Consider the following 22,905-nt stretch of genomic DNA (forward strand, 5'->3'; position numbering starts at 1 on the left):
CACGGCGGTCAGACCTCTCAGTGGGAGGCGCCAAATGTAAAAACTGAGCGCAAATGGCGGGTGGCGCTCTCTAGTTTCGGTCCCTGAGTGTGTGTGTGGGAGGGGAAGAGAGGAGAGAGCACAGCACAGCCCGCTCCCCGCGCAGGCAGAGACACCGAGGCAGGAGAGATATAGACAACGGCCAACAAGATTAGTTTGCGATGTTTAAATTCCTCAAAAAAAAACTCCATAATTTCTCGAGTACCGATAGCAGTACCGATGTGTACTTGTAAATACTTATAAATACTAAAAAAAAAAAAACGGATAAAATATATATATATATATACATTTAAAAAAAATATTATAATACAATAAATATCGGCTTGAGGAGCATAAAGTTATCGGTATCGGTGTCAAAAAATCAATATCGTGCATCCCTAATTACTATGGCCCATTCAACATCAATTATCTATCGTTCTGGATGTAGGAACCTTTTTACTTTTTCATTCATACTAAAATACATAAATATGTTTTTATCGTTTTCTGCTGTATTTCATAGAACGTGAGATATAGCCATAAATGTATATTAGATGATCAAATGCAGTTTGATACCGATCAACGTTATATTAGAAATTTCAACTGTACATGATCCTAAACGTCATGACTGGTCATCTGCTGGTGACCGGAGGGGGGGGGGGGGGGGGTCGTTTATAATGCAATGACCGACGTTAAATGATTCATGTAGTATGGGTGATATATAGATCAGAGCAGTTTGTATGGTTAATAATAATCAAAAACGCTGAAACTCACGGCAGCTTCCTCATAGCGATGGGGGATGATACTGGAGCAAAAAGATCGCTATTATGGGATGTTGATCTAGGTGATCCAGTTCCGGTTTGTATAATACTAATATACGTCCAATCATGTTGTTTATTGAGTTATGGCAACGGATCGATATCCACGGTGTCTGGATAGAGTCCCGCGAGCGATAGCGAGTGGCCGGACGGAATAGCGGACGGACTAAGCACTTCCGGCCACTTCCGGTTTTGGCAACTCGCCGATCGGCCACCAGGTGGCGGTATTGAAGCGTTGGAGAGTTGAGCGGAGATCTACAGCACCAGTCAAGACTCCGTGGGTGAAATGTGAATACCATGACAGAAATTTGAAATATTGATCTCAAAGACGCTGTAAGACGTCATTGGCAGATTACGCATGGCGAGGAATGACGTGGTAACACGTCATTGGCGGGAGATGGGTTAAAGCAACCATCAACTCCTCACTCAACTCGGGGGTGGTCCCCACCTCCCTAAAACAAGCCAGAGTCACGCCGCTCATAAAAAAACCAACCCTGAACCCTACCGTCATAAACAACTACCGTCCTGTCTCTCTTCTCTCCTTCCTTTCTAAAACACTTGAACGTGCTGTATCCAACCAACTTACTGCTTATCTCTTACAGAATGACCTCCTAGACCCTAATCAGTCAGGCTTCAGGACTGGTCACTCCACAGAGACAGCCCTCATTGCGGTCACAGAGGCACTTCACTTAGCAAAAGCGAAAGGCCTCTCCTCTGTCCTGATTCTCCTAGATCTATCTGCAGCCTTCGACACAGTCAACCACCAGATCCTCCTTGCGGCCCTCGCAGGAATGGGAGTGGCTGGCTCTGCGCTGACATGGCTGTCATCATACCTCAATGACCGCTCCTACCAAGTGTCATGGAGAGGGACCCTGTCGGCCACCCGCCCCCTGCGGACGGGTGTCCCCCAGGGCTCGGTTTTAGGACCCCTTCTCTTCTCCCTCTACACTAAATCACTGGGTAACATTATCACGTCTCATGGCTTCTCCTACCATTGTTATGCCGACGATACTCAACTCTTCCTCTCCTTCCCTCCCTCAGATATCCACGTCTCTGAGCGGATCTCGGCCTGTCTGTCCGACATCTCAGCCTGGATGACGTCCAACCACCTCAAACTAAACCTAAGCAAAACAGAATTGCTCCACCTGCCGGCCAAATCCTCCCCCCTAACCGACCTTTCAATCACAGTCCCCGACCGCCAAGAACCTTGGTGTTGTCCTCGACGACCAGTTGAACTTCTCTGCTCACATCGCAGCGACGACCAGAACCTGCCGATTCCTCCTGAGCAACGTCAGAAGGATCCGCCCCTTCCTGACAAAAGAAGCCACCCAACTCCTCGTCCAATCAACAGTCATCTCCCGCCTCGACTACTGCAATGCACTGCTCGCTGGCCTCCCGGCCACTGCCACTAAGCCTCTTCAACTCATTCAGAACGCAGCGGCCCGCCTGATCTCAAACCTACCGAAGTCGGCCCATGTCACCCCACTTCTTAGGGACCTGCACTGGCTCCCCATTGCTGCACGAATCCGCTTCAAGGCCCTCGACCTAGCATACCGTGCGGCAAAGGGAACCGCTCCCGCCTACCTCCGGTCAATGGTCTCTAACTACACACCCTCAAGACCCCTACGCTCTGCATCTTCTGGCCGCCTCAGACCTACTCCTATCCAAGCTCCGGGAGGGTCATCAAAGAGAAGTCGCCTATTCTCAGTCCTTGCCCCACAATGGTGGAATGAACTACCCACCCCAGTTAGGACAGCCGAATCACGTCCAATCTTTCGCCGTCGACTAAAGACGCACTTCTTCAACCATTATATGAAAAAAAAAAAAAAAATCTAACCCTAACTAACCGTACTGTCATGCACTTGTCCTAATAAACTAACCTACACTGCAGCACTCAACACTTTGATGAACATTGTTGCTCAGCTGATAGAGTTGTGCCCTTCCTGATGGCTTGTCGTACAGAACTTGTAAGTCGCTTTGGATAAAAGCGTCAGCTAAATGACTAAATGTAAATGTAAATGTAAAGGGTAAAGATTATTAAAAATCCTGCACCAGAATGCAGGAAATTAAGTCTCTGTAACTAAATAATTCCTGGTGGGGGACCCCCACTGGCCTCACACTATATTTCCCAGCCTGAATTATTTCCCCAGTCCGGCCCTGCTTATGTGAGTTGTCAATGGACAACAACATGCTGTGTGTGTGTGTGTGTGTGTGTGTGTGTGTGTGTGTGTGTGTGTGTGTGTGTGTGTGTGTGTGTGTGTGTGTGTGTGTGTGTGTGTGTGTGTGTGTGTGTGTGTGTGTGTGTGTGTGTGTGTGTGTGTGTGTGTGTGTGTGTGTGTGTGTGTGTGTGTGTGTGTGTGTGTGTGTGTGTGTGTGTGTGTGTGTGTGTGTGTGTGTGTGTGTGTGTGTGTGTGTGTGTGTGTGTGTGTGTGTGTGTGTGTGTGTGTGTGTGTGTGGGGCACGAAATTAGAGCCCGCGGGCAACCAAATAGTCATGTGAAAACCGATCGAAAAACATGATCCAATTCTTAGCGGAGTTCTCACTCGCTGACTTCTGTCTCAAGCACACAGACCTGCAGCGCACTGCCCCTCCTCCTCCTGCCCCGGCTAGCTACTGTTAGCTCCTGATATCAACAAATGCTCCAGCAATAGTCTAGTAGTGCATGATACCTCCGTTGGCTAGGTAGCTCACGTTAGCTCACTACGAAATGTCCCAGTAAACTAAATAGTTCACTGAGGCGTTGTCTTAACGTTATCTAGCTGGCTAGCAGTAGCTACAGATAGCTCCTGATATCAATGTCTTATAACATTGATTCAATGCGTATTCGAGCCCCTGGCTTCCATCGCATGAGGGCATGCTGAATGTGATTTGACCAAAGCAGAGTATAGGGTCCAGCTGCAGCTCCGGAGAATCCTTGCTGGAGCTGGAGGCTACTCGAGTATACACACAGACAGTGGAGCTGTTTGCAGATAGCGAGCATTTTGACTTGTGCAGATGTCTCGCAGATAATACAACTACAAGTATGATTATATAATATATATATTTTATAAAAATAAAAAATTATATATATATTTTTTTTCTTTTTTTTTAAACCAAAAACGATCGGTATCGGCCGATATGGCTCATAGATGATCGGTGGCAAAAAACATGATCGGGGCATCCCTAATTATGTTCTGTTATATCCTGCAAAGAGGGTAGAGTGAGGAGTCTGATGATGTTTAACAGTAGCTTACAATTTAAGCTTAAGATTGAATTTACATGTATTGATTAATCAATCAATGAATATATTAAAATAATTTGCTTAAAATTTTACTCTGGCCTCTTATTTAAGTGTATTATTCAACATTCTTCAACATAATACCCAAACTACTTGAAATTTACTGATTTTTTTTATATATATGTAACACAAAAACGCGATTTTTTTTGGCTGGTAAGAAATATGCTTGACAGGTAGATTTTTCCCATCTACCCAACACTGGCCGGTGAGTCAAAAAGTGTAGTGTGTGTGTGTGTGTGTGTGTGTGTGTGTGTGTGTGTGTGTGTGTGTGTGTGTGTGTGTGTGTGTGTGTGTGTGTGTGTGTGTGTGTGTGTGTGTGTGTGTGTGTGTGTGTGTGTGTGTGTGTGTGTGTGTGTGTGTGTGTGTGTGTGTGTGTGTGTGTGTGTGTGTGTGTGTGTGTGTGTGTGTGTGTGTGTGTGTGTGTGTGTGTGTGTGTGTGTGTGTGTGTGTGTGTGTGTGTGTGTGTGTGTGTGTGTGTGTGAGAATTAAGTACATTTGCTGAAATACAGTTCTTAATTTTCTCACTTGCTATGTGAGAATGTTAGTTATGTTCTCAATGCCCCTTGCATTGTATGAGTTGTGTGGAAGAGTTTGCTAGTTCTAGTGCTACCCCCCTTTGTACATTGTGGCTGTGTCTGACAACAAGTTAATAAATAATGGTATTAGGAATACATTTGCCTCTTGTGTGAACTGTGCATATGTGAATAGACTGTATTTTAACGTCGGCCATATGGTGGTACTTGGAGAGCCAGCTACGTTCTCAGGTGGTACGGTACTTGGTGTAAAAAGGTTGAGAACCACTGACCTAGACCAATGAAAGTTGTACTGTTCTGAATTCATTGACAGTTCATGAGATGAGGGGCAGGCTTATTTCAATGGACAATGATGGAAATTCATTAATAAATGTTTTGAGTGCATAGGTATATAGCAACAATAGATTCACTACGGTACTTCCATGTTGTAAACAGGGGCCAGAGAGACGATTATCTGAGGCTCTGAGTAGTGAACCTGTAGTATTGCCATTGTGTTCAAAATGTGTAACTTTATACAAAATATCTATTTTAATGGACAATGATGGAAAGTAATTAAAATAAAATACTTATTGTTCCGATTCTAAAAATAATCAAGATTATCTGTGAATAGATACACAGATGGCTTTGCCCGGTGGCGATAAATATGGACATTACATTTGGGTGTAAACGAACGCCCAGTTAAACATTCTACGAGTTGACAAAGTAAGCTTCCAACACTGTCAAAACTGTGAATAGAGTTGCTCTACAAAATATCACCTAATGACATCACCGGTTAAAGTCTAGCCTCATACTGGATTCTAGTTTTGAGAGCAGGGCTAATTGTTGTGTTCATATTGACTTGACTCTCCAGGATAATAAGAATAATATACATTTTTTAGAAGGTGTTTCCCCTTTAAGCTTGGCATTTGTGTTACCCTTACCCTTAAAAAGCAGACCTAGCCTCTAGATGTGTGTAGCCTAATTTAGGGTAAAACGATACGAACAATATATCACAATACCATTATTTAAGCAGATATTTGCAATAGGGGTGGGCGATATATCGAGTATACTCGATGTATCGCGGATTGTTCTACCCGAGATGTAGTACTGTACTATATCGCGAACATCGAGTATTAGTTTATATGGCGCCACCCGTGGCCGAGAGACACTCGCAGTGCTTTCCTCGAGAAGGGACGGCGGAGCTATAGGCTAACGTTAGTGTAGTCAGGGCTGTACAGTGCGATATAATGTTGCGGTTGTAATTTCATTAGACAGACCAGCGCGGACCTTTAATAACATGTAATTTAATTGACACGAGCAATGAGTTAACGGTAGCTGCTAACCAAGGTATCCATTAGGATTATGCTAAGCTAAGTAGCGATAGCTGGTAACCCTTGTAAACGGTCAAAGCGGACTCCACAAGACTAGTTCCATTCGTGAGGAAATGGGGTGGGTTATATTGACAACGCTTGACAACAGCAGTTTAAACATAACTTCATATTTATTCGTTTCTGTATATCATTCAAGTTCCATCTCCGTGTGTCTCCATCTCTTCCTGTTTACATTCGAGTGTGACGTTATCACCTACGGCAGCTTAGACGATCAAAACGCGAACCTAGAACAAACCCCGAGGGGGGGGGGGCTGGCTCTCTTGTTCATTCTCGCCCCCCCCCCTCTCTCTCTCTCTCTCTCTCTCTCTCTCGCTCTCTCTCTACATTCAATGATTTAAAGTAGCCAAAAGTTACAGACAGTATAAATACTAACTGGATAGTTGATGATATAAACATTTAATTTCATTATCTGAAATATTCTAAAATCATTAAGTCTGCTATAAGCCATTATACCTTTGTGTGTGATTATTATTTTCTCACAGTAGGGTGTGTATATATATACATATATATATGTGTGTGTGTTTGGCTAAAGTGGATAGAAAACACAGTACTGTGTAAAAGTCTTAGGCACCCAAGAGTTTTTATATAAATTGTCTTAGATGTAAATAATTTTTTTTATTAGTGTGTCAGTAGACTACTCTTAGTACATTTTCATTAAATTATTTTTTAAAGCATCTTCATGGTTTAATAATGCAAACATATGTTGCAGGGACTTATTATAATCACCATATTGGCGTGACTGTATGCATCAAAGGGTCAAATCAAGCATTTTTAAGTGATTTAGAGGAAATGTAAAAATATCGCGATATAGCCAAAATATATCGCGATATCATTTTTGGCCATATCGCCCAGCCCTAATTTGCAATATAACTTGCAACGTAATTTTTAAAGTCTCGTCTTTAGAATCTACATTTTCTCTTCATGTAGTTTAACCTTTCAGCCACCTATATTTAGGCTCCCTGCTACGTAAGCTGTGTTTACGCTACATTCATTCAGCAGTGCTGGACCACCACAGTAAAAACACCACATCTAGATAACATTTTAAATTAACATAACTTTATAATCCAGCTAAATGTTCCTCAAAAGGTGCAAGCATTAGGGGTGGGAATCACCAGTTTCATCATGATACGATACGATATCGATTCTTTGGACAACGATACGATATTTGCCGATATCACAAAGTCTCTCACGATACAATACGATTAGATTAGATTCAGGTGCCTGCAATCGATATGAGATGATATCATATGCCCATTTAACACAATCAGTAACATTTAGATCAACTAAAAAAAGGTAACGAAAATATCATTTGACATTTGTATTTTTGAGCTCTTCCAGACATTTAAAGGAAAATCAATCTATTGTTTTTAATACAAATAGACCTCCTGTTCACTGTAAAGTGCCACGTTTTGATATATTGAGCTTTAAACTTTAAGCTCCATTTTTTGGAACTCAAAACTCAACCTAAAACCCCTCCCTACCTCCCTCACCCAAACCGTTCCTACAACAATTTGTTGATGTTGCATGATCATGTATAGGCCTACATTTATTATGTATTATATTGTTTATGTTTAAATAACATTTAAACATCAAACTCCTCTGACCTCATCTGGTCTTTCCAAAGACACGCGCACACACACAGAAAGGGAGAATGCTATGCTGTAACGTCTACACACACGGAGCTACTGCTGTTGTTCTTGGGCGGATATGAGACTCGCCACAGGATTTTCAAAATAAGAGTATCGATATGAATCGATCTTATTACATTGCATCGATCCGATTCGATCGTTGATAATTACATCGATGTATCGATCTGGATCGATGTATCGTCCCACCCCTAGCAAGCATAGGCCCAGTCCTTACAAGTAGGGGTTTAATCATAACCATATGAACAGTTTCACCTGCAAACAAAAACTAGGGATGGACATGGAACAAACACCAACAACAACCCTGCCACTACTTCTACAAAATAATTAGAGGAAATACTTGAGTGAGACAGTAGGGCATTACACCATATCTCTCTGAATGTCCCCGTGATGATGGCCTACCTACTGGTATTATGGTCCAGTCAAGAAGCTTCCCAGTGAGGACCAGTCTACTTGTATTAAAAAATACAGGCTTCACTTACCAAGTAACTGACTGATATACTATGAATACGTTTAAAAAAAATATTGATGACCTCACAAATATACATTTTAACAAGAAAGTGTGGGAGTAGATCAAAAATGACCACAGAAGGGTAAGCTGATAACTCTCTTCGATAAATAGCCTTAGTCATTCAATATACTTAAAAAGTATGAACAGAATTATTTTTTACATTTGACATGGAACAACAAGCCAGAGAAGATCAAATGTGCATCCCTACCTATAAAATCAATATGAAGGCAGAGGGATGAAAATATGAAATCCCTATTACAATAGGCTATACCAATTGTGTAGGCAATAGGGGTGTAACGGTACACAAAACTACAGTTCGGTACGTACTTGTAAAAAAAAATAAAAAATTTATAATAATTATTAGATTGTGAAAAAAACTGCCTCCGGTGGGCGGTCGTAGGGGTGTAAAAGGGACACGTTGACAGCCCTACAAGTACAATTAGTTACTGCACACTACATCACCCCTGAGTGGAACATGGAAAGCCAAACTTTTCCCCACTACATTATAACATGTATACATGTGGTCCTTTGGTTGAGTATAATATGTATTCTATGTATGCATGCATCAGGTCCTATGGTTGGTATAATATAATATGTAAATGCGTGCATATGGTCCTTTGGTTGGGTGCATACGTTACGTATAATGTATGATGTATGCATGCATCTGGGCCTATGGTTGGGTGGTGGCGGGTACATAATATGTATAATATATATATATATGTATGCAGGGAGCGAAATAAACTTTTTGACTCACCGGCCAGTGGCGGGTAGATGGGAAGAATCTACCCGCCAAGCATATTTCTTACCTGCCAACTTTTTTTGATTAAAAAAATTATAATTATTATTTTATATAAAAAAATATTTTTTTGAATAAAATATATATATTATATAATCATACTTGTAGTTGTATTATCTGCGAGACATCGCCACCTCGCTGTCTGCAAACAGCTCCACTGTCTGTGTGTATACTCGAGTGGCCTCCAGCTCCAGCAAGGATTCTCCGGCGCTGCAGCTGGACCCTAAACTCTTACATTCAGCATGAAAGGATTCTCCTGCGCTGCACCTGGACCCTAGTCAGCAGCCCTCATGCGATGTAAGCCAGGGGCTCGAATACGCATGTTGTAGGACATTGATGTCAAGAGCTTTCTGTAGCTACTGCTGGATGGCGTTGGGACAACGCCTCAGTGAACTATTTAGTTTACTGCGACATTTCGTAGTGACTAGTGAGCTACCTAGCCAACGGAGGTATTATGCACTGGACTATTGAAGCATTTGTTTATGTCGGGAGCTATCCGTAGCTAGCCGGCTGGATAACGTTACACAATGCCTCATGTATTAAACTAAGTGAATAGTTGACTGGGTCATTTTGTAACGGTAGCTAACGTTATCTCACGGAGGTCCCTCTGACTAGAGTCGACTAATGTCACGGTGACTGTCTGAGGCAATAGCCTCTGTTTACATGCAGGCATACAGAAACAGGTGGGGAGTATAGGAGCAGCAGCAGCAGTGCGCGGTGCGCTGCATGTCTGTGCTGAGACAGCGAGTGAGAACTCCGCTAAAGAATTGGATCATGATTTTCGGTTTTCACATGACTATTTGATTGCCCGCCACACGGTGGTCAGACCTCTCAGTGGGAGGCGCCAAACGTAAAAACTGAACGCAAATGGCGGGTGGCGCTCTCTAGTTTCGGTCCCTGTGTGTACTGTACGTGTGCTGTCATAGCTCCACCTACAGGCCTAATGGAGAACACCAGGAGAACACCAGGATGTGAATGGAGGGTGAATGTGAGGTATATTGTGTAAATACGTTTTGATTGATTGCAAGACTACACTGTAAAAAAAGAAAGAAAAAAAAAGTTACCAGAACTTAAAAATATTGAGTTCAGTTACTGTGCATTAAGGTTTTCAGTTTTCAATCCATAATAAGTTAACAGAAAAATAAGTACACAACCACATTATTTCAACCTAATAAAACTATGTTTATTGTCATTGTTTTAAGAACACAAGTTGACTCTTGTGTCAACTTGTGACACACGCGAACACTGAGGTCGCACTTTCAAAACTCCACGACGAGGTAAACAAACTCCAGGCAGCTAACGTTGACGCGGCCATTTTGGTCTTGGGGGATTTCAACAGCGCGCGTCTTAAAAAGGTGCTGCCGAATTTCTATCAGCATGTGACCTGTCCCACCAGAGGCGAGAACATATTAGACCATGTATACTCGCAATTTAAGAACGGGTACAAGTCACAGGCTCTTAGTCCATTCGGTAAAAGCGATCACGTCGCAATTTTTCTTTTGCCTAAGTACAAACAGTGTCTCAAGCGAACGCCGGTGGTCTCGCGAGAGGTTAAGCGTTGGACCGTGACGTCAGTAGAGTCACTCCAAGCAGTGCTGGGAAGCACAGAATGGAGTGTACTCCGTGATAACACAGCCAATATTAACGAATACACCGAAACGGTGATTGACTATGTCTGTACTCAGGTAGAAGTAATAATCCCCACCACCAAAATTAATATCTACCCAAACCAAAAGCCCTGGGTAGACAAATCCGTCCGTGAGGCTCTGAAAGTGCGCACATCAGCATACAACACCGGGCTGGTGACAGGCAACATGGAAGAACACAAGATGGCAAGATACAACGTCAGGAGAGCAGTAATAGAGGCAAAACGGCGTTACAGGGATAAAGTTGAACTTCAGTTTGAACAGGCTGACTCTAGAGGCATGTGGCAGGGCCTCAGAACAATGACAGACTACAAAGGAACCCCCCTCAAACTGAACAGTGACATCTCCTTAGCAAATGATCTCAACTCCTTCTATGCGAGGTTTGAGGCTGTGAATAACAACACCAGCCTACAAACCACGGCAATGGGGGGGGGGGGGTCTGCTGATGGAGACTCAGTGTTCAGGGTAACAGAGCATGAGGTGAGACGGATCTTTAAAAAAGTGGATATCAGGAAGGCAGCAGGACCGGACGGCATCCCCGGCCGCGTCCTAAAAGTCTGTGCCGACCAACTGGCCCCGGTATTCACTGACATCTTCAACCTGTCCTTGGAACAGGCCGTCATCCCCACCTGTCTGAAGAAGTCCACCATCATCCCTGTACCCAAAAAATCTACGCCCGCTTGCCTCAACGACTACCGCCCTGTAGCCCTCACCTCCATAGCCATGAAGTGCTTTGAGAAGCTAGTGAAGGGCTACATCTGTTCCTCCCTCCCCATCAACCTGGACCCTCTGCAATTTGCATATCGCCCCAACAGGTCCACGGAGGACGCCATAGCCCATGTGCTGCACACAGCAGCATCACATCTGGACAAGAGGAAGGGGAACTATGTGAGAATGCTGTTCATCGACTACAGCTCAGCATTCAATACCATAGTCCCCTCCAAACTCATAGCCAAGCTCAGGGACCTGGGCTTGAACTATGACCTGTGCCAGTGGGTCCTGGACTTCCTGACGGGCAGACCCCAGGTGGTAAGAGCCGGCAACTGCACCTCCTCATCCATCACGCTCAACATAGGGGCCCCCCAGGGCTGTGTTCTGAGCCCCCTCCTCTACTCCCTGTACACACATGACTGCGTAGCACAGCGGAACAACAACACCATCATCAAATTTGCTGATGACACAGTAGTGGTGGGCCTGATCTCTGCCAACGACGAAAGGGCCTACCTGGAAGAGGTAGAGAACCTGTCACAGTGGTGTCAGGAGAACTGCCTCTCCCTGAACGTCAGCAAAACAAAAGAGATGATTGTGGACTTCAGGAGGTCGGGGGTCAAGGACTACAGCCCCCTCAGCATCGACGGGGCACCAGTTGAGAGAGTGAACAGTTTCAAGTACCTCGGAGCCCACATATCCGAGGACTTGACATGGACCACACACATTGACAGTGTTGTGAAGAAGGCACGACAACGCCTCTACTTCCTCAGGCGCCTAAGGAAGTTCCAAGTCAGTCAGAAGATCCTTAGGAACTTCTACTCATGTACAATAGAGAGCATCCTGACCGGCAACATCACCTCCTGGTTTGGGAATAGCACTGCACAAGACCGTAGCAGACTACAAAGAGTGACACGTTCAGCCGAACGCACAATTAGAGGGGGGCTTCCCACCCTCCAGAACATTTACAACAAGCGGTGCAAGGGGAAGGCTAAGAGAATTATTAAGGACTCGAGCCACCCGAACAACTGCCTCTTTGAACTGCTGCCGTCAGGCAAGCGATACCGGAGTCTTATGGCGAGCACAGAAAGACTCAGAAGGAGCTTCTATCCCCAGGCCATCAGGCTGCTAAACGAACAATAATCGCTAAACGAACAATAATCACTATGCAACAACCATCAAATGCACACAGCACACACACCCACACGCACACACACACTCACTCAAACAAACAACACACTGCAGCACCCACTCTCCACACTTTAGATCACACAAACACACTTACACTTTATATTTATTGATAAAGGATTTGCACTACAACTCGTACACCTACTGTGAATTGTACCTAAACTGCACCTCGTCCATTTATGCCTTGCACTATATAGTATTGTATATTAGTACACTGCACAGTATGGTATATTGTATGGTAACTACGTCTACGAACATTGTACATATGTCTAAACTGAACACTGTGACCTCTTTTTTTTCTTCTAATTTTTACTATGTTTTTATTTCATACTTATCTTGTCATGCACAGTCTCTGGAGCGCAACAGTAAGAAGCATTTTGTACAAAAGTATTCTGTACTTCTGTATGACAACTATTAAAGAAACTTGAACTTGAACTTGGTAATACTCACATTTTGAGTAAAAAAAATTGCTTTTAACATGTGCAATGTTCAATGAAATAGAAAAATAAATAATAAAATTTGTTGATTAATCCCACTGGTCACAATGGTGACCGTAATAATGTTTTTGTTTTAAGGCTCTGCAAATGTTACTGAATGATGTAGCAATGTATTTCCAGCTAAATTGAAATAATAAACAAATAAAGGGTCTCAATTAAATATGTGGTAGTAAAAAGAACCTGTGGGAGGATTTCAACAAGATAAATGCGACAACGGTGCAAAATATTTCACTATAATATTTCAAAGCAAAAAAGAAAATATATATATATATAATAATTTTTTTATGCTGCCCCCTGTGCCTATGAAAATGCCCCCGCGTGCCTATGCAGGCACGCGTGCCTAGGGTTGCCTACCCCTGGTCTATCCCATTCTCTGAATTGTTTTTGTGGTATTAATATAGGTAAAGACTGAAATAGGTATAATAACCTTGGTAATATGTTCATCTTAATGATTTCGAGCCTTGAGCTGAAATCTAGGCGCATTACTGTCCATCTTTCTAGGTCTCTCTTGATTTTCTGATTAACACTTTCTCTGCCACTCTTATATCCATCAATGTTTGATCACTGCCAGCACTGTAAGTCTATGGAGATGTTTACCTTCTTTGCAGGGCTATAACTTTTTTAATTGTATTGCTAAATTGACATTACTATGGCCCATTCAACATCGATTATCTATCGTTCAGGGTGTAGGAACGTTTTACTTTTTCATTCACACATTCATACGAAAATACCGTCTAGAGTATAAATATGTTTTTATCGTTTTCTACAGTATTTCCTAGAACGTGAGATATAGACATAAATGCATATATTAGATGATCAAATGCCGTTTGATACCGATGCACGCTATATTAAAAATGTCAACTGTACATGGTCCTAAATGTTATGAATGATCATGCGCGGGTGAGCGGAGGGGTGGGGGGTCGTTTATAATTCCGTGATCGACTATAATTCCGTGATCGACGTTAAATGATTTATGTAGTATGGGTGATATATTGATCAGAGCAGTTTGTATCAATAATAATAATCACTCGCGCTGAAACTCACGGCATCCTCCTCTTAGCGTTGGGCGATAATACTGGAGCAAACATATCCCAGTTATGTGATGGGGATCGAGGCGATCTATTTCCGGTTTGTGTAATACGAATACACGCCCAAATCATGTAGATTATTGAGTTATGGCAAGGATCCATATCCACGGTCTGTGTATTGAGTCCTGCGATGATATACGAGTGGCCGGACGGAATAGGGAGACGCACCGGGATCACAAGAGATCCACTTCCGGTTGCAACTCGCTGATCGGCCACCAGGTGGCAGTATTGAAGCGTTGCAGAGTTGTGCTGGCTCACACAGTATCCGACAAGGCAATATGAATACCATGGCGAAAATATGAAATATGATCAGAATAACGTTGTACGCCGTGTTCTGGCAGAATTCGCATGAACTTGAAACCCGTCGTATGACGTTATTGGCGGGGAATGGGTTAATCTGTGTATAGTTTGCCTCGTATAATCCCTCCACCCCTCTTGTAATGTTCACCCCTAAGTACTTGATCCTGTCCATGTCCCATTTAATTTTGTATTTTTCTTTGATCTCTATCGTTGGCGTGTAGTTCAGTGCTAAAGTCTGTGTCTTCGCCACGTTGAGTCTATACCCTGAGTAATATCCATATTCTGTCAGTAAATCCATCAGTGTCGTAAAGCTTATGTCTGGTTGCCTCATACTATCACGTCGTCTGCGAACAGTCCCAATTTATGTTCTGTTCCCCTTATCTCCACCCCTTTGATGTCTTTGGTCTGTCTAATTAGTTGAGCCAGTGGTTCGATGAATACATCGAAGAGCGTTGGCGAAAGACAGCAACCCTGTCTGGTAGCTCTCTAGTTTAATCCGGTCCGTCAGACTACCATTTACCTTAATCCTTGCCCTCGGTTCTTGATATAATGCCCTAATTGTTTTCATAGCGTTTTTGTCTAATTCAAATTTCTCCAATACTTTATATAGAAATATCCAGTTTACACTGTCGAATGCTTTTTCTGCATCTAGGCTAACTAATACTGCACTTCCTCCTTCCTTTTGTATCTCCTCTACCACCTGCACTGTCTTCCTTATGTTATCCTGTGTCTGCCTTCCTTTAATGAATCCGGTCTGGTCCTCGTCTATAATATCTGTCATAAATGTCTCAAATCTTTTGGATATTATTGATGTATACATCTTGTAATCTACATTAATTATGGACACTGGTCTGAAACTGCTACATAGTTATCTATCTTTCCCTTCTTTTGGAATTGTAGTAATTATGGCTTCTTTCCATGAAGGTGACATTGTGCCTTCTTTCATCGTGTGTCTGAATGCTGCTTCTAATATGGGGCTCAGTTCCTGTCTAAATGTTTTGTAGAATTCAGAGGGGAATCTGTCGCTACCCGGTGACTTACTGCTCTTTGCTTTACTGATCGCATTCCCCACTTCTTGTTCTGTAATCTCTGCGTTTCATATTTCGTTCTGTTCCTTCCCTATCGATGGTAGATCTAATTTTCCTAAAAATGTCTATCTCCTCTTCTCCTGCCGCTATCGGTTGTGTGTATAGTTTCTTATAATATTCTTCAAATGTCTTCTCTATTTCAGATGGTTCTCTTAGTATTTTGTTTGCGTTCGTGTCCCGTATTGTGTGTATTGTGTTCAGTTTTTGTTGGCCTGATTCGTCTAGCAAAAAGTCTGGTCGCTCTCGGTCCTCCTTCATAGTATGTCTGTTTCATGTATCTAGCTTTCTTCTCTATTTCTGTCAGCAGTTCTTTGTTTATCTTTCCTCTAAGTGTCTTTTGGTTCTTTGTGCTTTGGTGTTCTTTCTCTAATTCTTTCAGTTTCTTTATCAAGTTATGGTATGTCTCTATTCTGGCCTTCTTGAGTAATGCTGTCTTAGCTATCAATCTTCCACGTATTACTACCTTTAGTGCAGGGGTCGGCAACCTGCGGCTCTTTAGCCAATCAGCTGCGGCTCCCTGGCAAAAAAAAAAAAGTTCTTAAAAGGAATTTAAAATGTTTATTTTCTTATTTTGGAGATCGATGTCATACTGTGACACTGAAATTAAAAAATATTTCATCAACTAAAATATTTAGTCAACAAAAATATTTCATCAACTAAAATATACAGTACGTCACACCCCGCGCCTCTCCCTAATCTTGAGTTTCCGACCCCCCAGTAAGCTAACCATGGATAAATCCAAAAAAAGGAAAATAGAGGGTTTAATTCAGCGTGGACAGATTACTTTGCTTTCACGACTAACGATGCAGGCTTACCTGTATGCCTGATATGTGGTGCGAAATTTGCGAACAACGAAAAATTTACTTTTTATTTAATAGATTTTCCACAAATAAGGGAAGGACTCAAATAGAGCTGCATAGTTCAGGGTTTTATTTCAAAGTAGGTCTACTGCCAATGTTTTTTCTCCTTTTCTGTGTTTTATTTCAAAGTAGGTCTACACATGGTAGTCTTTTTTCAAAGTGGACTACTTTTTATTTTATAAATGTTCCACAAATAAGGGAAGGACTCGAATATACCTGAATAGTTCAGAGTTTTATTTCAAAGTCGGTCTACAGACACCAGTGTTTTGTCTCCTCTTCTGTGTTTTATTTAAAAATAGGTCTACACAGCCAGTATTTCTTCTCCTTCATAAGAGTTTGAGGTTTTCCTGCAGTCTTCTACCCTGTATTTGTCCCCTGTTGTCATGAGAAAATAGTCTATCCTTGAATATGTTGTGTTTGGAATGCGAATAATGTGTGTAATTTATTCTCCATCTAGTGTGTGCATTTCTCCATATATCCATGATTCCTAATTCTGCCATTTGTATATTCATATATTTGCTAACGTTTGTCCTCCATTTCTTTGTGCTTGTCGTGTCTGTCATAGTTCAGTACTACATTAAAATCACCTGTACAGATTAGGACCCCTTCCCCGTCCATCACTATGATATCAAAGATTGTTTCAAATAAATATTTCTCACTTTCTGGTGGAGCATATACATTCACTAGTGTTACCATTTGACCTTCCATTTTCCCCTTGACCAGGCATTACATACCTCCCCTCTATCCATTATTTCCCTGATCATTTCAAACTTCACTGTTCTTAATTAGTATAGCTACTCCTCTTCTAAGGTTCTGTTTAAAAGAACTATAAAACAGATTCTCATCCCCGAATCTCTTCAGCTTTTCATGTTCTTGTGATATTAGATACTTCTTGTAAGAAGATAACCTGCGCCTCTTCTTTCTTAAGTTTCGTCATCACCTTACTCCTTTTAATCGGATTATTCATACCATTCACATTCAGCGACATCATTTTGATACCCTTAACTTGTGTCATATTTCTTTTCCAAATGTTCTCCCATTCTACCCATGTCACATAAAATAATATTTGTGGTTGTAGCCACTGCTATCCCTGTCTGATTTACATACATATAACCATAATGAACATTAACTTCAACATTAACACTTGGAACTTCCATGGTAGTTGAGGGACTCAGTCGTCTCCCTCTTTCCCCCGCTGGCGGGTGGGGAGTAGTGGCTCTCCTAGTGAGAGGGCTCCCCCTAGTGGCTAAGAAATGCGCACTATACATGTCCAGCTCGTTCTGTGTGCGACCTCCGAGCTCCCGGTCATAAGCTCTGGATTAGTCACTTTCATGTTCCCGTCTATTTGTATTATGTGTCACGTATAATCCTGTGGTTCTTTCATATCCGCCTCAATATATCTCTTGAATCTCCATGTCCTAGTTTTGGTATAATTATCTCGTATGTACTTTACCATCTTCTCATTGTATAAGTCCTTTTTTCATGTTTACCTTGTATTGTGTGTGTCCCATGTATACCAGTCTAATGTGTATTGTACTTATCCTTCCCTGGATCACTGTGTCCCCTCTCGTCTCCTCTCTGTTCCCCTTCTCCGTGTCTTTTCGTCTTCTCAGTTGATCCGCTTTGAATCGGTTCATATCTCCTTCACCGTCCCGTCCACGTGAATACTTTCCCCAAGGCGGTTGTCCTTCCGCATTCGGTTTACGCGGCCTGATTGGCCACTGATGCTTCTCTCAGCGCCCAATCGCGTTAGCCCTACTATCGCTTAACTACTCGCTCAATACACTCGCTCAATATACTAAAACTATCACTCAACTCACTATCATTTACATTTACATTTAGTCATTTAGCTGAACGCTTTTATCCAAAGCAACTTACAAGTTCTGTACGACAAGACAGCAAGAAGGGTACAACTCTATCAGCTGAGTAACAATGTTCATCAAAGTGTTGCGTGTTACAGTGTAGGTTAGTTTATTAGGACAAGTGCAGGGTTAGATATTATTATTATTTTTTTTATCATTTCAGATAATGGTTGAAGAAGTGAGTCTTTAGTCGACGGTGAAATATTGGACGGGATTCGGCTGTCCTAACTGGGATGGGTAGTTCATTCCACCATTGTGGGGCAAGGACTGAGAATAGGCGGCTTCTCTTTGATGACACTCCGGGAGCTTGGATAGGAGTAGGTCTGAGGCGGCCAGAAGATGCAGAGCGTAGGGGTCTTGAGGGTGTGTAGTTAGAGACCATTGACCGGAGGTAGGCGGGAGCGGTTCCCTTTGCCGCACGGTATGCTAGGTCGAGGGCCTTGAAACGGATACGTGCAGCAATGGGGAGCCAGTGCAGGTCCCTGAGAAGTGGGGTGACATGGGCCGACTTCGGTAGGTTTGAGATCAGGCGGGCCGCTGCGTTTTGAATGAGTTGAAGAGGCTTGGTGGCAGTGGCCGGGAGGCCTATTGCTTAACAGCGGAGCAGTGCTGCCGTTGCTTCCGCGTTTTCCCTGATTGGCTGCGACACGCCCCGCGGCAGGCGCGGCAACCGCAGAGCGGAGCGGCAGAGCTTGCGGCATTATGTAACCGCCCTAATCCGCCATGATTTTCATTCGAAGCTCAGCTCACCTGGCAGCGCAGCGGTCCTGCGGTCCATTGTTGACAAGTTCGAATCCCATCAAAGCCACCAACCTACAAACACAAACTTAAAGTCAACGTCAGCCATAAATAGGTGAGCTCTTTCCAGAACTACTCAGCAGAAACCTCGGTAACCATTTTAACAAACGTCTCAATGTATTGAGAAAATCCATGGGGCTCCATCAATCCTCTATCTTCTTACATTTGATCAGGTTGCACAAGTCCTGCTTGGATTCATTCTTGGACATCAGCCTCCTGCTGGTCTCCTGAGCCCTGATCCCTCCATCCCTTTTTTCTTGTGAAAAGTACTTAGCAGAGGCCTCCGTCACCATTTTAATAACCCTCTCGATGCTTTGTGTGTGGCAAGGCCAGTCGAGAACCTCCATGGGGGTGTTGATGAAGTTCTTCAACTCGGAGGTGCTTAGGGAGCAGGTGAGAGGTGGCTCTGACACATCTTCTGACCAGCTGATTAAGCCACCAATGCTGGAAGCCACACCTGCCTTCACTCCAGTGTTGACATTGGTTGAGTCTCCTCCAATGGCCCACAAGGTCTTATCAGAACCTCTCTCTTTCAGCCAGGCAAACAGGACCGTAGCAATCTTCTCTACATGGGACTCCTCTTTAGTTGCTTTCTCTGGTGTAAAGTGGAACAGATAGTTGCTGCCAGGCTCACTAGCAACACTAGTGTTCTTCCTTGATCTTTGCAGGAAAAGATTGCTCACTGCCCTCAGCTTCCATCATCACATTGGTCATGTCAATCCGCCCATCAAAGAGGATACAGGAGATCCCCCCCCCCTCCTCCCTGCACTTCTCCTCAAACTCTTCCCCCAGCTCTTGCATCAACTTTTCTTGTGCTCTCTTAACCTTGTTCTTATCAATCACTCTACTTGTGTCATCTTCTAAGATGGGTCCTGCATCAATCAGAGCTGCAGTTGGCCTTAGACCTATGCCATACCTTACACTAGCAAGGGCGATGTTTGGAATCTCATCATCATTTTTCTGTAGCTTTGCTGAAGCTGCAGGGTCAGTTTCAGGAATGAGCTCAACTTCAGGGATTGTAAGGAAGCTCTCAACATCCTTCCTGGCGACCTTGTCTGCTGCTGCAAAGCTTTCTTCTTTGCCCCTTCTCCTTTTCTCTGCCTTCTTTTCCATCCCCTGCCTTTCCAATGTTTTCACCTGTCTCTTGTGCTCAGGCAGATCAGCTCCAGCCATTTGGTGTGGTCCTTTACTTCCAACCTTTTCCCTCTGTCCCTTGATGTAGGCAATATCTTTCACAGGAATCTTTTTGTCTTTGCTGCAGCAACAGTTAATGTGGGCTTGCATCACACAACCCTCACAACCTGCCCCCTCACAACTAGTAATCTGGCACTTGCAAGTTAAAATATCAAATAACTTGTCCAACTTGACAATTAAACTCAAGTTTGCTTCTCCCAAGATAAAAGCTCACTGCCTGCTTCCACATCTCCTTGAGCTTGGTCATGATGGTCACCTTTTTATTGACAACAGGTGACTTGAAAAGAGCATTAGCTTTCTTCCACTGACAGAGGGGTTGGCAGAGGGGAGGGGGCAGGAGCTGACCTGGTAAAAGGGTATGGTAAAATCGGCCATTTTGAAATCCAAAATGATGTTCCAAATGATTTCCCATATATTTTTTAATCTTTGAAAGGGGATGGGTAAATTTGGCAATTTTGTAATACAATACCAATGGGTTCAAATGGTAAAATCTGCCATTTTGAAATCCAAAATTATGTAGGTTAGATTTATCCTATCCCAAAAATGAACTCATATTTGAATTCCCCATTAAGAAACACATCATTTAGACACCTTGCATGATAGGATTTCCTTCAGATTCATGTTGGCATCCATGTATGGCCAATGGGTGAAAAATGGTAAAATCGGCCATTTTGAAATCCAAAATGATGTAGGTTAGAGTTATCTGATCCGAAAAATGTACTCATATTTGAATTCCCCATTAAGAAACACATCATTTAGACACCTTGCATGTTAGGATTTCCTTCAGATTCATGTTGGCATCCATGTATGGCCAAGGGGTGTAAAATGGTAAAATCTGCCATTTTGAAATCCAAAACAATGTAGGTTAGAGTTATCCGATCCGAAAAATAATCCCATATTTGAATTCCCCACAAAAAAACACATAGTTTAGACACCCCACTCGATTGATTTTCCAAAAAAAAAAAAAAAAGTATGGCCCGCCCCAGCGTCCCGTCCTCGTCCCTCGACCCTGGTCCATCTTCTTCTCCAAGCGTCGGTCTCTCCTCATTGTACACCTTTATGCCTTCTTTCCAATGAACCTTCAGCGTGGTCATTGGTGATTGAAATCTGATTCCTTTCTCTTTCAGTCTTTTTTATTTGAACATAGCTCCGATTCTTTTTAACAGCCACCTCTGTTGAATAGTCATGGTCGAAGGTTATTCTCTGCCCCTCCACCTCCATCTTCGTCTGCCAGGCTGCTCTGAGAATATTTTCTTTGACTTCGAATTTCAAGAAATTAACTAAGGGCCCTTTCTCACTCACCCTATTCGTTTCTATTTCGTTCCGTTCTGGCCCGTTCCGAGATCTGATGCGAACTCCCCCTCTCCCCCCTCTAGTTTGCGTACACACTGCAGTCTTGTTTCGTTCCGGGTTCTGTTTACGGTTTGCCTTTTGAGCGTTTACGCTTGCCGTAGGTGATGTCACGTTCAAAAATGTAAACACAGGAAGTGTTAACATGGCGCTGGGGACTGGATGCTGATATAAAATGAATAAATAAGCAATACATATGAAGTTATATTTGAACCTCTGTTGTCAAGCCTTGTCAATATAACCCACCCCATTTTATCACGAATGGATGGTGTTGTAGAGTTAGCTTTTGAGCGTTTCCCAGGGCTAACGCTAAGCTAACGGTTAATGCTAGTTAGCTTAGCCTAGTCTAGTATAGCCTGTAGCACTTTTTCTTTTCAGCAAAGAACGTGCAATAAACAAAACGGATACATTCACTGTGTGTTCTGCCTCTTTTCTCATGAATGGAACTCTGTTGTAGAGTCCGCTTTCGTGCGTTTTGCAGAGTTAACGTTAACGCTAAGCTAACGCTAGTTAGCTCTAGCCTGTCCAGCAGCTAACATTATCCCATCGTTCGTGGCAATTATATTACATGTCATTGATCTACGGCAGCGCCGTTATCTCCCGGGACGAGTAGCCACGTTAGTTAGCCAGCAACCAGTCAAGCTAACGTTAGCTGGCTCCAGCAGCTTGTCGATGTCGTCGGGAGCATTTAGCCTGCTGGCTACCTAGCTCCACTTCAACCAGCATCGGGTGCTCCAGCAGCTTGTCGATGTGCTAATAGCCTCAGCAACCTAACGTTAGCTGGCTCCAGCAGATCGACAAGCTGCTGGAGCCAGCTACCGTTAGCTGCTGGCTACCTAGCTCCACTTCAACCAGCATCGGGAGCTCCAGCAGCTTGTCGATGTGCTAATAGCCTCAGCAACCTAACGTTAGCTGGCTCCAGCAGATCGACAAGCTGCTGGAGCCAGCTAACGTTAGCTTCGGGAGCTCCAGCAGCTTGTCGATGTGCTAATAGCCTCAGCAACCTAACGTTAGCTGGCTCCAGCAGATCGACAAGCTGCTGTAGCCAGCTAACGTTAGCTTGCTGAGGCTATTAGCACATCGACAAGCTGCTGGAGCTCCCGATGCTGGTTGAAGTGGAGCTAGGTAGCCAGCAGGCTAAATGCTCTGCGACGCTGAACTGCCTGCGTAGTTGTTGGGCACCACTGGTCTAATAAAAATAAATGCATTCAAACAAGAAACTAATGTATAGAAAATAGCATGGCAAACAAAAATTGCCAGGCCTAATGCGAGCCAGGGAAGTGCTGTGCGTTTGTAACGTGGTTTCATGTTTCATCCACTTGTTTTTGGTTGAGGTCTGAACTCTCAAATTGCCCATAAA

At 43.2% G+C, this 22,905-nt stretch overlaps 1 protein-coding gene across 1 annotated transcript in view; it reads left to right on the top strand.

The window, feature by feature from the left end:
- The window catches only part of LOC311239176 (uncharacterized protein), a 51,350-nt gene that overhangs the window by 20,232 nt on the left and 8,213 nt on the right, over positions 1-22,905 (top strand). The window lies entirely within an intron of this gene.

This window comes from Notolepis coatsorum, assembly GCF_963971535.1.
Source record: "Notolepis coatsorum genome assembly, chromosome: 13".
NCBI lineage: Eukaryota > Metazoa > Chordata > Actinopteri > Aulopiformes > Paralepididae > Notolepis > Notolepis coatsorum.